Consider the following 12,858-nt stretch of genomic DNA (forward strand, 5'->3'; position numbering starts at 1 on the left):
CAACATTTTCTGTAGAACATACAGAAAGCTGTGTCTAACTACGTCAGCAATAGAATGTAACATTTTCTGTGTGACAGGAAGAGAACTGTATAAGAATAACATACTAATCACCAATAATTCAGACAAACCTTGTGCCTACACGCTTTGTCTCCTTGCTGCAAGTAATAAAGGGTGCCTTGCTTGAACCTAATGTGAATTGATCTTTGAAGTTTTTTCCTTTGACAACAGGTTCACAGTGTCCTTAGAAACTGCAGCAATTGTTTACTGTTGCTATGGCAATGCAAATAGACTGTGAAGAAAGCTTCACTTCGCTTAACTAACAGGACATTTTTCCTCCTTTTTTATGTATTTGTTAATACGAAAAGAAAATAATTCAAAGGACAGATGTACATGAATGGAACATTTCAGAGTTAATCACGAACATGTCCCCAATCCCAACAATTATAACAGTGACTATCATTCATCTAATAAATATTGGATACTTTTCTGTTATCGGGGCAGCAGGTTTAATGAGCACTTGGAATATTAATACGCGGTCCCAATGATCGCACTGCTGCCGCTGATGTGAGCACAGCCTTCACTTCCTCTGTCAAAACATTTCAGGTGGAAATTATGAAACAAAAGGAATAATGTGCAGTTTTCCACAGACCATTCACGTTGTGAAACACTATGGGTTAATAGTCAAAAAAATCCGGGTACGGTAACGTGGCTTTCATAAAGCTGCTGCTGTCCTCAAGTTCTTCCTGTGTGGCTGCGGTGTTTCACTCCAGCAAGCACACTTCTCATATAAGCTGTAATGCTACAACTTTTGAACTGTCACAAAGGAACATAAAAGTACACGCCTAAACATCAAACCATTTTTTACAGCTGACTGACAGTTCTACTGTCCTTGTTTGGTGCAGTTAAAATAGCAGTGTAGTTCGACAAAGGGGAAGGAGTTGGGTAAAGGATGGGACTGAAAAAGCTTTATGAAAAAGAATGGGCTGTTAACTTGGGGTGTGCGTGTACTGATTTTACGGACATGCCTCTTTTTGGACGTGCTTTTTCTCTTTCTGTGGAAGATGATTATAGATGAGCAGGACTCAGTAAAAATATTAGTCTGGTTAAGTTTTGTTTCCATTCAGGACTAACAACCATTTGGTTAAGCTTTGTTTCGATTCAGAGCTAAAGGCTGTGCGATCATTGCGTGTTGCCTCGATAACGGAAAAGTACCAAATATTGTAATAACAATTACGTTCACTATTCCAATTAGTCTCCATTAAAACTAAATTATTTTAGAATATTATTTATCTATGTTTAGATAGTGAGTTATTAAATATATACAGACTATATTAGTATAGTAAATGGGAGAGAATTTAGAAAGGGAGACAAGATGCAGTTAAAATAATAATAAGAAAAGAGAGAAAGAAAAGAGAAAATTAAAAGAAAAATAAACATATACTATGTATGTTGATTTACAGTATAAATATTTTATGTGCTATATAAGCCTCCTTCTGTGAAAGAAAAGTACCCTGTTTTACATACCTGTGGTAATGTGAAAACTCTCATGTGTCATCTATTTTCAAACAATATAGATAAAGATCCCAGTAGTTAGTTACCTTTGTTTTAAAATTCCAAGCAGTAAAACTGGTCCTTTAAAGTAATGTTAAAACAATTCATATCACAGTAGATGCTTTGAGAGATTTGGCTGTAACAGTATCAGTGTTTTGCTTCTTCTTTTTGACATCTGTCCAGACATTTGTTTATTTTGTTCTCTTGAGAGAAGGTGACATCCAATCCATATCTGCTGGTAAAGTAATCACATTATTAGTTTTAATAAATGAAGAGGCTTCCTCTAAGTCAGTAAAAGTCCTCATCTCATTGGCATACAGTATTCTTATCTTAGCTGGATATGCAAGTTGTGCCTTGATGTTATTTTGTTTCAGAAACGTTATCATTGGCCACACTTTTTTCCTTTGTTCCATTATTCTAGATGAATAGTCATTATCAAATCTTATCAGGCTCTGTTTATATTTTAGAAGGGCCTTCCTCCAAGCAGATCTTAAAATCAGTTCCTTGTCCAAGTATGAAAGAAATTTGATAATTATTGACCTAGGAGGAGAGTTTGAGTTAGTGGCAGGTTTCCCAAGAGCTCTGTGTTCATAGGTTCATAGGTTCATACTAGGCTATCTGCCCTGGGGCAATTATAAGCCTAGCCCGATTCTGTATAGCTTACGCCACCCCTTGATTTGAGTATACTGTGCCCTTTTTAAGGTTTAGTTTACTGTGTCTCTGTCTAATAGTGACATGGGAGTAATCCCTGGGACAAACCTACGATCCCCCATCCACTTATCGAAATTTTTCTTGAAGAGATTCAGTGAGGTGCTCTGCCTCACATTAACTGGAATTCTATTCCAGAGTGAAGGGAGCCTCTGGGTTATGAACCTGTCCCTCCAACAAGTTCTATTTATTTCTGTGCTGAGGTTCAAGTCCCTTGAGCGTGTAGCTCTAAGGGATTTAGATTTACTGAGGTGGAGCATGTCCATTAATTCTGGATTTGACATAGCTTTGTATGTCAGGCATAGATCGCCTCGAAGTAGGCGGTATGCAACTGAGTAGAGCTGGAGTTTTTTTAACCGAGCAGCATATGGCATCTCTTTGAGACCCTTGATCCTCTTGGTGAGATACTTTTGGGGTCTTTCTAATTGCTGCAGGTGTCGGGTAAGGTACATCCCAAAAGGGGCATTGTATTCTATGATGGGCCTGATGACGGATGAATAAAGGGGCACGATTACCTCTCTTGATCTAGATGTGAAACCCTTCGTGATGAGGTGGGCTATGTAGAAGGGCTTTCTAACCACTTTGGCAATGTGGTTTTCAAAGGAGAGATTGCTATCAACTTGGGTCCCCAGGTCCTTAATAACTTTCTCTGTACTTAATGGGTTTCCACCTATGTGGTAATTTGTGGGTACATTGTTTTTGCCAAAGGGTATGACTATACATTTTTTGGCATTTAGCTTTAAACCATGGTGCTGGCATCAGTTATCTGTCTCTGTGAGACCTTTTTGAAGGATGTTTGCGTCAGCTGGAGAGTTGATTATGGCGCCCAGTTTGCAGTCGTCTGTGAACTTGGTGAGCCATAGTCCTCCCACGTTTGCCTGTACCTCGGAAAAGTATATACCGAACAAGAGTGGTCCCAGGACAGAACCCTGTGGGACGCCACTTGTGACCGGTTTCGAGTCTGACATGGCTCCAGCAACTCTCACTCTGTGGGTTCTGTCTTTGAGCCAGTTTGCGACCCATCTTGTGACATAGGGGTTTATATTTAAGCTGGATAGCTTATCTATGATGCCCGAGTGGGGTATTGTGTCAAATGCCTTTGCAAGGTCCAGATAGGCTGTTTGGACTACCTTCCCTTCATCTATGGCTTTGGTGACTGTTTCAAAGAAGTCAACCAGGTTCAAAAGGCAGGATCTGCCCTTGACAAAGCCGAACTGGGTAGGATCTAGTGTCTGTAGGTCCCCAATGTCTTTGTTTATGAGCTCCATGATGATCCTCTCCATAGCCTTGCAGACTAAGCTAGTCAGGCTTATGGGGCGATAGTTTCCAGGGTCTGTAGAGGCTCCACCTTTGTGGAGTGGGACCACTGTTGCTGTACGCCATTCTGTGGGCACATATCCTGTAGTGAGGCTGAGATTGTATAGCTGTTTTATTTGAGGGATTAGTTCCTCTTGTAGTTCATGTAGGACGCAACCTGGGATGCCATCTGGTCCCATGGAAGCAGTGTTTTTTGCTTTGGAGAGGGCAGCCTTCACCTGAGCATCTGAGATGTTTGGGAGACAGCCCTCTGCTGGGATAGATACTTGCTCTTTTGGGGGGGAGGGGGTGGAGAAGTTTGCACTGAACCTGTCTGCCAGGATATTGGCGATGTCTGTGGGTTCAGTGTATTTTTTGTCATTTAGAATCAACTCAGAACAAGTCTGTGAGTTGCATCCCAGGTTTCTAACATAACTGAAAAAAGCCTTATGATTGTCTTTGGTGTCCTGTGCAATTTTTTTCTCGAAGCTGGCCCTGGAGGATTTTATGAGGGATCGTAATTTTTTGCTAGTACTGATCAGAGATGCCTTCCCTATTAGGGATTTTGCTCTATCATGTAGTAGCTTCCTCCTTCTGTTGTACAGTTTATTTATGGCAGGGGTCCACCAGACTGGATGCCTGCCTTTGGATGATTGGGTCTTGGTTTTGTTTGGGATAGCATGATCCATGCATTCCTGGAGATGTTCGTAGAATGCATTTATATAGGATTCTGCAGTTTGGGCTGTAGTTTCCACTGGCCCTGGGGCCTTGAAGGATTCCACTTCAGTTTTGAGAAGTGAGAAGTTCACTTTTAAGAAGTTTTTCACTGTGGTTTTCTGGGCTGGGGGTGGGGTCGGGATGTGGACATCCAGTGAAATTAATTTATGGTCTGATCTTACCAATAAGGGATATACTTCTGGTGTGGAGCATAGAGTCCCCATGTTGGTAATGATCAGGTCTAGTATGTTGTCCCCTCTTGTGGGAGTGGTGACTAGTTGTTCCATAGCATTTGAGTTTATAATTTCCAGGAACCCTTGGGCTAAGGTGCTGGGGCTTGAGTAGTGCTCCCAGTCAATGTTTGGGTAGTTGAAGTCGCCCAATATAATGGTGTTTGGAGAGATCTTCATGTTCTCCAATGTTTTCAGGAAAGCCAAATGGGATTCCTGACTTTGAGAGGGTGGTCTGTAGGATGCTATAAACTGAAAAGCAGTCTTGCCCACTGTTAGTTGCACATGGATGGTCTCCGATACCCGTGCAATGCCACTAACCTGGAGGTGTGGATATCCTTGATAAATATGGAAACTCCCTCTCCTTTTGTGGTTCAGTCCGGGTTTTGGGGCTGAAAAGCATGATATGAGGTATAGCCTGGTAGTGCTGGGGTGCTCTCTGGAGCCTTGAACCAGGTTTCTGTCACTGCACAGATATCGATGTTCTCCATACTGAGGAGAGCTTCGAGTGCGTGCATCTTGAGGTTAAGACTTCTGGCATTTAGCAGCATTACCCTTAGTTTCTTGTTTCTTGTGCTGTCTATGGGGGTGGGTTTGACTTTTGAGCCTTGCCTAAAAAAGGCACTATGGGGGTGGCAAGAGCCTTTGCCAATATCCGAAAGCCCAGTGGTGACAGGTGCAAGCCGTCCCTAGCGAAGCAATGTGGCTTGTCGAGCATGTCATCCCAGGCTGACAGACACTGGATCCCCTTTGAATGACACCAAAATTTTAGCCAATTGTTAAAATCGATCACTTTGTCTTTGTACTGTGGCATCATTCTAGGTGAGGGTAAGATGCTGCTCAAGGTCAGGGTCATACCAGCCTGGGCTACATGATCAGAGAGCTCCTCTATGTCTCTTTTCATGTAGTCCAGGGAGGTACGTCTCAGGTCATTCACACCAGCATGTACAATGACTGAGTCATATTTGTATTTGCTTTGGCGTGACCTGAGTGCTTGCATTATGTGGCGGATCCTAGCACCCGACAGGCAGCTCACCGTGACCTTCTCTTTATTCAGCCTGGTGAGCGGGACGTCAGTGTGTCTGACAATAGAGTCACCTATTACAAGAGTATCAGGTGTGTTATTCAGCCTTAAGGGCTGTGGCTGCTTGGTACACTGACTTTGTGGGCTATGTGTTGTGCGTGTTTTGTTTTGAGGTAGCGTTTGCTTGGATGTCTGCTTTGGAGGTCTCTGTTGCTTAGGTAGATTTTTATTTAGAGCCTCCGAGTATGTTTTTGTGTATTTATGTGTTTGGTTTGCTGATGTGGTGGAACTATGTGATACTGGAATTGTGTTGTGTGAGGTTACCTTCTCCTCCTGACTGGTTACACCAGTTTTGAGATGAGAGAGCTCAGCCTCCAGTTTGGCTAAATAGTTGCATCTCTTACATATATTTGAACCTGTTTGGAGGAGGAGAGGGTTGTCCGTGTACATGAGACAGTTGTAACATTGCCTCAAAATTCCCAGATTTACCAGCTGGACTGGAGAGGAAACCATTGACTGACCTTTGGACATGCTAGAGTAATATAGGGAAACTGAATTTAAGATGGACCAATAGAGGACAGGGTAATCGTAGAGAGTATAAGAGTAAGTAGTGCATATGGTTTAATAGTGCTAACTTGTAGGATTACTTAATTGGACCAGTGAAGGGCCTTAGAATGAGAATATGGTGTTTAAATTGAGAGATAGAGCAGTTCTAAGGGAAAAAGTGAAGAGCAGACTTTGTGGAGTCAGGAATAGTTTAAACCCAATTAGGCGGCGCTGCCCGCTGTTGCGCTATGCACAAAAACACGCAAAACCGTGCAAAAGAGGGTTTTAAGAGAGGAAGATGAAGGAGTTTTGGAATTGACCCAAAATGGCCAATAAAACTACAGTTTCAAGTCAGTAACCACTCCCACAGGGGCAGGCAGGCTGCTCAATGTTTTTCACTGCCACTGATCAACAGAGAGACTTCCCTTTAGCCCAAGCAAAAAATGGCCTCACAGAAACTTACAAACATTTCAAGAACAGCAAGCCTGTAACTGAACTTTTTTAAATCTCAGAAAAGTGGGAAAAAAGCAAGATTTTTTTTTTTGTTTTTTTCAGAGATAGCAGGGGTTCACAAGTATTAACAAGTTATAACAGTGCAGTAAATGACCCCACACAAGAGTGCTAGGCCAAAGACAGATAAAATGCAAGTTTTGAGAAAAAAACGATTTTAAAAATAAGTGCAAACAGGAAATTCAGTAAACAGCTCTAGGTTGTGCTCTAAATACAGTTACTAATGCAGAAATCAAGTTTAACAAGCCAGAAAATGCTCAAAATAGGCGGCTATGCAGAAACACTTAGCAAATAAACAGAGGAAAAATACTTAAAATCTCAAATGTGGCTCCTTTCTTCTCTCAGCGTTTTCTCCTCTTGGTGGGTGCTTCACCAACAGCCAACAAGCCTGAAAAGATGCCAAAACCACGAGGCAACCAGCTTTTAAGAGAGGAAGATGAAGGAGTTTTGGAATTGACCCAAAATGGCCAATACAACTACAGTTTCAAGTCAGTAACCACTCCCACAGGGGCAGGCAGGCTGCTCAATGTTTTTCACTGCCACTGATCAACAGAGAGACTTCCCTTTAGCCCAAGCAAAAAATGGCCTCACAGAAACTTACAAACAGTTCAAGAACAGCAAGCCTGTAACTGAACTTTTTTAAATCTCAGAAAAGTGGGAAAAAGGCAAGATTTTTTTTGATTTTTGTTTTTTCAGAGATAGCAGAGGTTCACAAGTATTAACAAGTTATAACAGTGTAGTAAATGACCCCACACAAGAGTGCTAGGCCAAAGACAGATAACATTCAAGTTCTGAGAAAAAAACGATTTTAAAAATAAGTGCAAACAGGAAATTCAGTAAACAGCTGTAGGTTGTGCTTTAAATACAGTTACTAATGCAGAAATCAAGTTTAACAAGCCAGAAAATGCTCAAAATAGGCGGCTATGCAGAAAAACTTAGCAAATAAACAGAGGAAAAATACTTAAAATCTCAAAAGTGGCTCCTTTCTTCTCTCAGCATTTTCTCCTCTTGGTGGGTGCTTCACCAACAGCCAACAAGCCTGAAAAGATGCCAAAACCATGAGGCAACCAGGTTTTAAGAGAGGAAGATGAAGGAGTTTTGGAATTGACCCAAAATGGCTAATAAAACTACAGTTTCAAGTCAGTAACCACTCCCACAGGGGCAGGCAGGCTGCTCAATGTTTTTCACTGCCACTGATCAACAGAGAGACTTCCCTTTAGCCCAAGAAAAAAATGGCCTCACAGAAACTTACAAACATTTCAAGAACAGCAAGCCTGTAACTGAACTTTTTTAAATCTCAGAAAAGTGGGAAAAAAAGCAAGATTTTTTTTGTTTTTTTGTTTTTTTCAGAGATAGCAGAGTTTCACAAGTATTAACAAGTTATAACAGTGCAGTAAATGACCCCACACAAGAGTGCTAGGCCAAAGACAGATAAAATGCAAGTATTGAGAAAAAAACGATTTTAAAAATAAGTGCAAACAGGAAATTCAGTAAACAGCTCTAGGTTGTGCTCTAAATACAGTTACTAATGCAGAAATCAAGTTTAACAAGCCAGAAAATGCTCAAAATAGGTGGCTATGCAGAAAAACTTAGCAAATAAACAGAGGAAAAATACTTAAAATCTCAAAAGTGGCTCCTTTCTTCTCTCAGCGTTTTCTCCTCTTGGTGGGTGCTTCACCAACAGTCAACAAGCCTGAAATGACAGTTCACACTAGCCCTGACTTTACAGCTGGACAATGCATGCAGTCACTACTCGGTGTATGGGATCAGTAGACCCCCCCCCCCAAGATGAGCAATATGACATTGGCCACTCAGGCTCATCCTCTTCTGCCTGGCCTTACATGCACAGAATGTTGCATTCATAGAGTAATATCCGTACAATGTTATTTATTGTGGACTGTTACTGAAAAATCATAAGTGTGCATAAAAAACACTCTTCCTCTATTATGGTTGCTGCAACACAAGTTAACCTTTTCTTTTATTGTTACATGTGTTGGTCACATTACGTTGGTCATGGCTTGTACTGGTCCTCATTTGGAAAGCTCCAGATGTCTCTTATGTAGGAAGAGTGTTTTTTATGCACACTTATGATTTTTCAGTAACAGTCCACAGTAAATAACATTGTACGGATATTTTTCTATGAATGCAACATTCTGTGCATGTAAGGCCAGGCAGAAGAGGATGAGTCTGAGTGGCCAATGTCATATTGCTCATCTTGGGGGGGGGGGTCTACTGATCCCATACACTGAGTAGTGACTGCATGCATTGTCCAGCTGTAAAGTCAGGGCTAGTATGAACTGTCATTCTGGAGCTTTGCCTTTGCAGTGTGAAGCTGAAGAAATGGCAACATAAGTATGAGAGCATGTATGCATAGCATCAACCAGGAAACAGCTATGAATTAGTGATGGCTAGGATGCTTCTCAGGACCTGAAGATGGCCCACTCCATACTAACTGGTTCTCACCAGAAGGGAAAGCATTCTGTTTCCGAAAACACCACAAAGGAGCAAGGAATTCCTCGATTAAAGGATCCATATTATATCACTGGGACCCATTCCAAAAATGGTTTAACTTCACCTTGGTCTATGAATGGGATCATGCTTCAACTGCAGTGGAGAAGCCCCCTATGGGGGTGAGAGTGGAATTTGTTATATGCCCACACTGCCACACTGGAACACAGTCCAAGGATGGGTAATCCATATATTTAAAGATGGGGAGGGGTACCACAGAAGTAATATCAGGAAATATTTGTAAAGGGTGGCTTGTGAATTTATTAAAAGGCCTTCATGGAGGATTTCTAAACTGAAAGTGTGGTAGAATCATGACTGCATAGGAGGAGTATAAAACTAATCTTGGAAGGACAATTGTTGAGCACTAGGAGAACTGATTACGAGGTCATGTGCTCCTCATCTGCCGCCAGAGTCTGTTCGCCTCTGCCTGAATGCACAGTCGTATCCTTGTCATGGTTCTAATATGAAGCACTGACTTCTCAAAACCTGATGTTCCAAAAGAACGAAACAAAATGGCCTGAATTACAAAAGGGTGAAAAACTCTTTCATTCTTGTTTTTGCAAGGGGAAAGCTGTTTGTCATAGTAAGATGTACACATTGTTGTATGTGCTGCATGAATGTTTTTTACAGAAAGGGGATTCTTCATATTGATCAAGGGTATAACAATGCCTTACTGTGAAAAAGCATCTTGGTGTTAAGTTACAGGACGAATTGTCATGTATCAGTAAAATGGCCAGGATGAACCCTAATGTATAATTAACAGGCAGGGATAGACTATTATGCAAGAGTTACTGGTCATGGTGGGTGTATTCTGTTTACAGAGGGATTTAGAAAGGTCAGTAGAAAATAGTTACAGAGAATGCCTTTTTGATCAAAAAAAGTAACCAAAAATGCATTCAGTGTGAGGTGGTGTTAATGTGAGGTAAAGACTCTACGCCCATCTGTTAGTTTATGCATGGGGGTTGTTGTCATATCTTTGGGATAAGAAGCAAAAAACCCTCACTGTGACCCTATCTGGGGAAATAATCCTTCAGCTTAACATCTGCAGAATGCATTTCAAGCAAATGTCTTTCATGTCCCTGACCGAATGTTAGGTATACTGAGTTGTAATGAATGAGTTTTACTGGATATGTATGCTTTTATGCTGAATACACAAATGTTAACTATCTCACATTAGTGTTATATAACAAGTCTGTTGTGTTTTGTATCACTGGTACTGAAATGTATTATGTGTGGAGTAATTGTAATGCCAGTAGCCATAATATTCTCAGTCACAGTGGCCCGATATTTAACATCACAAGCAGGGAGTGGGGTCAGTAGTGCTACCTATTTGAGGTACCAGTTAGAATTAGTAACAATAGGTACACATCCGTTTCCAATATTAACAAAACTACTGTTTCCAGGATGGGCAGTTAATGTGTCTAGCATACAGCTTTGGATAGCATGCAGTATGCATACATAACATGCACAGTCACATGACAAATGATCAGCACACAGTTGTGAGACACTGAAAAACAAGAAACACACCACACATGCTCACGCACACATGTGCAAATGCACACTCATGCACACACTCTCCCTCATTCTCAGATACTTACCTGTGCCATTTGTTTAAGAGTACAAGCTGGGTATTAATGCTTTTTATCACACGGATATTCCTTAAAATGTTTATTTTAGCATGTGTCAGGAAAAAGATGCATTCTGTGCTCCTATCCTGTGACAAATAAGTAATGAAGCACTGCATCCAACATCGACAAATTACAGTGTTAGCTTTTGAAGAAGGGCTTATACAGTCTAAAACCTTGATGCATTACAAATAGTATCATGGTAGAAAGAAAGGCATGACATAGTGTCTGTGAACTAGAATTTTCCTAAAGCTGGAGTGGAGATGGAGTGACAGTGGGGGGACAGCATCTGATCACTCTGCTCATGACATGGGTTTAAATTGTGGTCTGGATGCTACAGCTTCAGTTGTGTCAGGATGGGGCAGAAATTACAAGGGCAGGGCAGAAATAAACAGCACAGGACAGGAATAACCAGACTGGAATACAAATACACAACAATACTGCCTCGTATCCTTTCTTCAGGGATAGGAGAAGACAGACACTGAAATAAGGCAGTTCCTAGTGGGGTGCCTGCAGAGGCACCACAGGCAGAAGGTCCATTCATTGGTGGAATGAATGACACATGAGATGTGAGTGGGAACATGTAGAGTCATGGTCATTCAAGTCACTGCATAACCAGAGTCAGAGATGACAGGCTTACAAAATGTGACAAAACAGGCATCCAAGGCCCTGCTGTATCATCAAGCCGCCATCTGTCACCTCCAGACCTCATTTTTGTTGCATGACAGGGTCAAGGTGCGCAAGCTGGTGCAGAACAATCAATAGAGGTCAGTGACACGGAGTTAAAAATAAACACTGATGATGACCTAATTAACAAGTAAGGAGAGTCTGAACCCTAAACTCTAAGGGGACACCTAGTAATGCCGCTGGCCCCTCTGTTTAACACACCATGAAAGAATGTGGTAGAGCTCCGTGTGGAGTAGGGAGACAAATGTTTTTCCTCTTAAGAAATGGTAGTAGGACAGGGCAGGAAACTACTGTCTGGATGATTTCACATAGGTAAGGGAAGTATGCGTTTGGACAAAAAGCTAAAAAAAAAAAAAGTGAAGATTCAGTAGGTACCAGTAAGAAGTGGACAGATGGCAACCTGAACTGACAGCATAAAAATTAGGACAGAAAATAATCACTTCGTTGACTGGTCACTAATAGCACTCCATGTAGGAAGGGGTTCAGCCTTAAACTGTACTAAGGTAGTTCACAAATTCGCAAAAAACAATAATAATAATAATTAAACAACAAAAACATCCCACAGTCCAGATACAGCCTGAAGATGTTATTTTGGTTTACAGGGTCACTACAGTGGGCCATGCATAATATAATCCAATTAGACAAAAGAGATATGGACAAATGGGGTCCTGTAAGGCAGAGATCTGTTTGAGTTCAGCATATTTTATAAAATATATTTTCTACTGATGGATTTAATAAAAAAATATACAACAATAGCAAAGCAATGGATTTGGGAAGCAAATTCTCTAGGAAAATGAGCCAAGAATTAGAGGGGGCTTTATGAGCAACAAAATGGGAAATGGACCTCAGAATATTCATGTCAGATTACCTTAGATACACAATAAGTGAAGTTACCGAAGGCAGATGCAGGCTTACTAAGATGCAGGGCATAAGCCGTCATTGTGTATCTGCAAATAGCACAAGTTGTTATTTCTCTCCAGAATCTGCTAATGAACCATATATGAAGAAGCGAGTATAATTCGGGAGACCCTATCTCTGCAAGGAGACAGGACAGAAGCAGTTCTGTGGAGAGGGACTAGATGATGTACCGTCTACAGTAGAAGAGATGTCAAGATATTGTTAATGAGCCCATTATATGACTTGCATGAACAGAAAGCAGTCAGCCTGCAGAGAGGGCTAACAAAATAAATAAATCCACTACATTATTTGAAAGAGTAGCTCATCAAACTATTGTTGTTAAGTTGTAGGTCACTGAAGAACTTCTTAGCAGGAAGGAAGTTCCCCCAAAACTCTATCCATGTAGGGAGAGACTCTCCACACTATCTCAATAAATATAACATATGCTGAGGTCATAGCACCTTAACTTAGGTTATGTTTTATGCTGAAGAGAACTCTGACACCAAAGAGATTCGGCAACCAGAGCAAGCGAATCATGCGTTTACTGACCAGTTCTATG

This window comes from Protopterus annectens, chromosome 10.part0 (genome assembly GCF_019279795.1).
Source record: "Protopterus annectens isolate FY-2018-M chromosome 10.part0, PAN1.0, whole genome shotgun sequence".
NCBI lineage: Eukaryota > Metazoa > Chordata > Ceratodontiformes > Protopteridae > Protopterus > Protopterus annectens.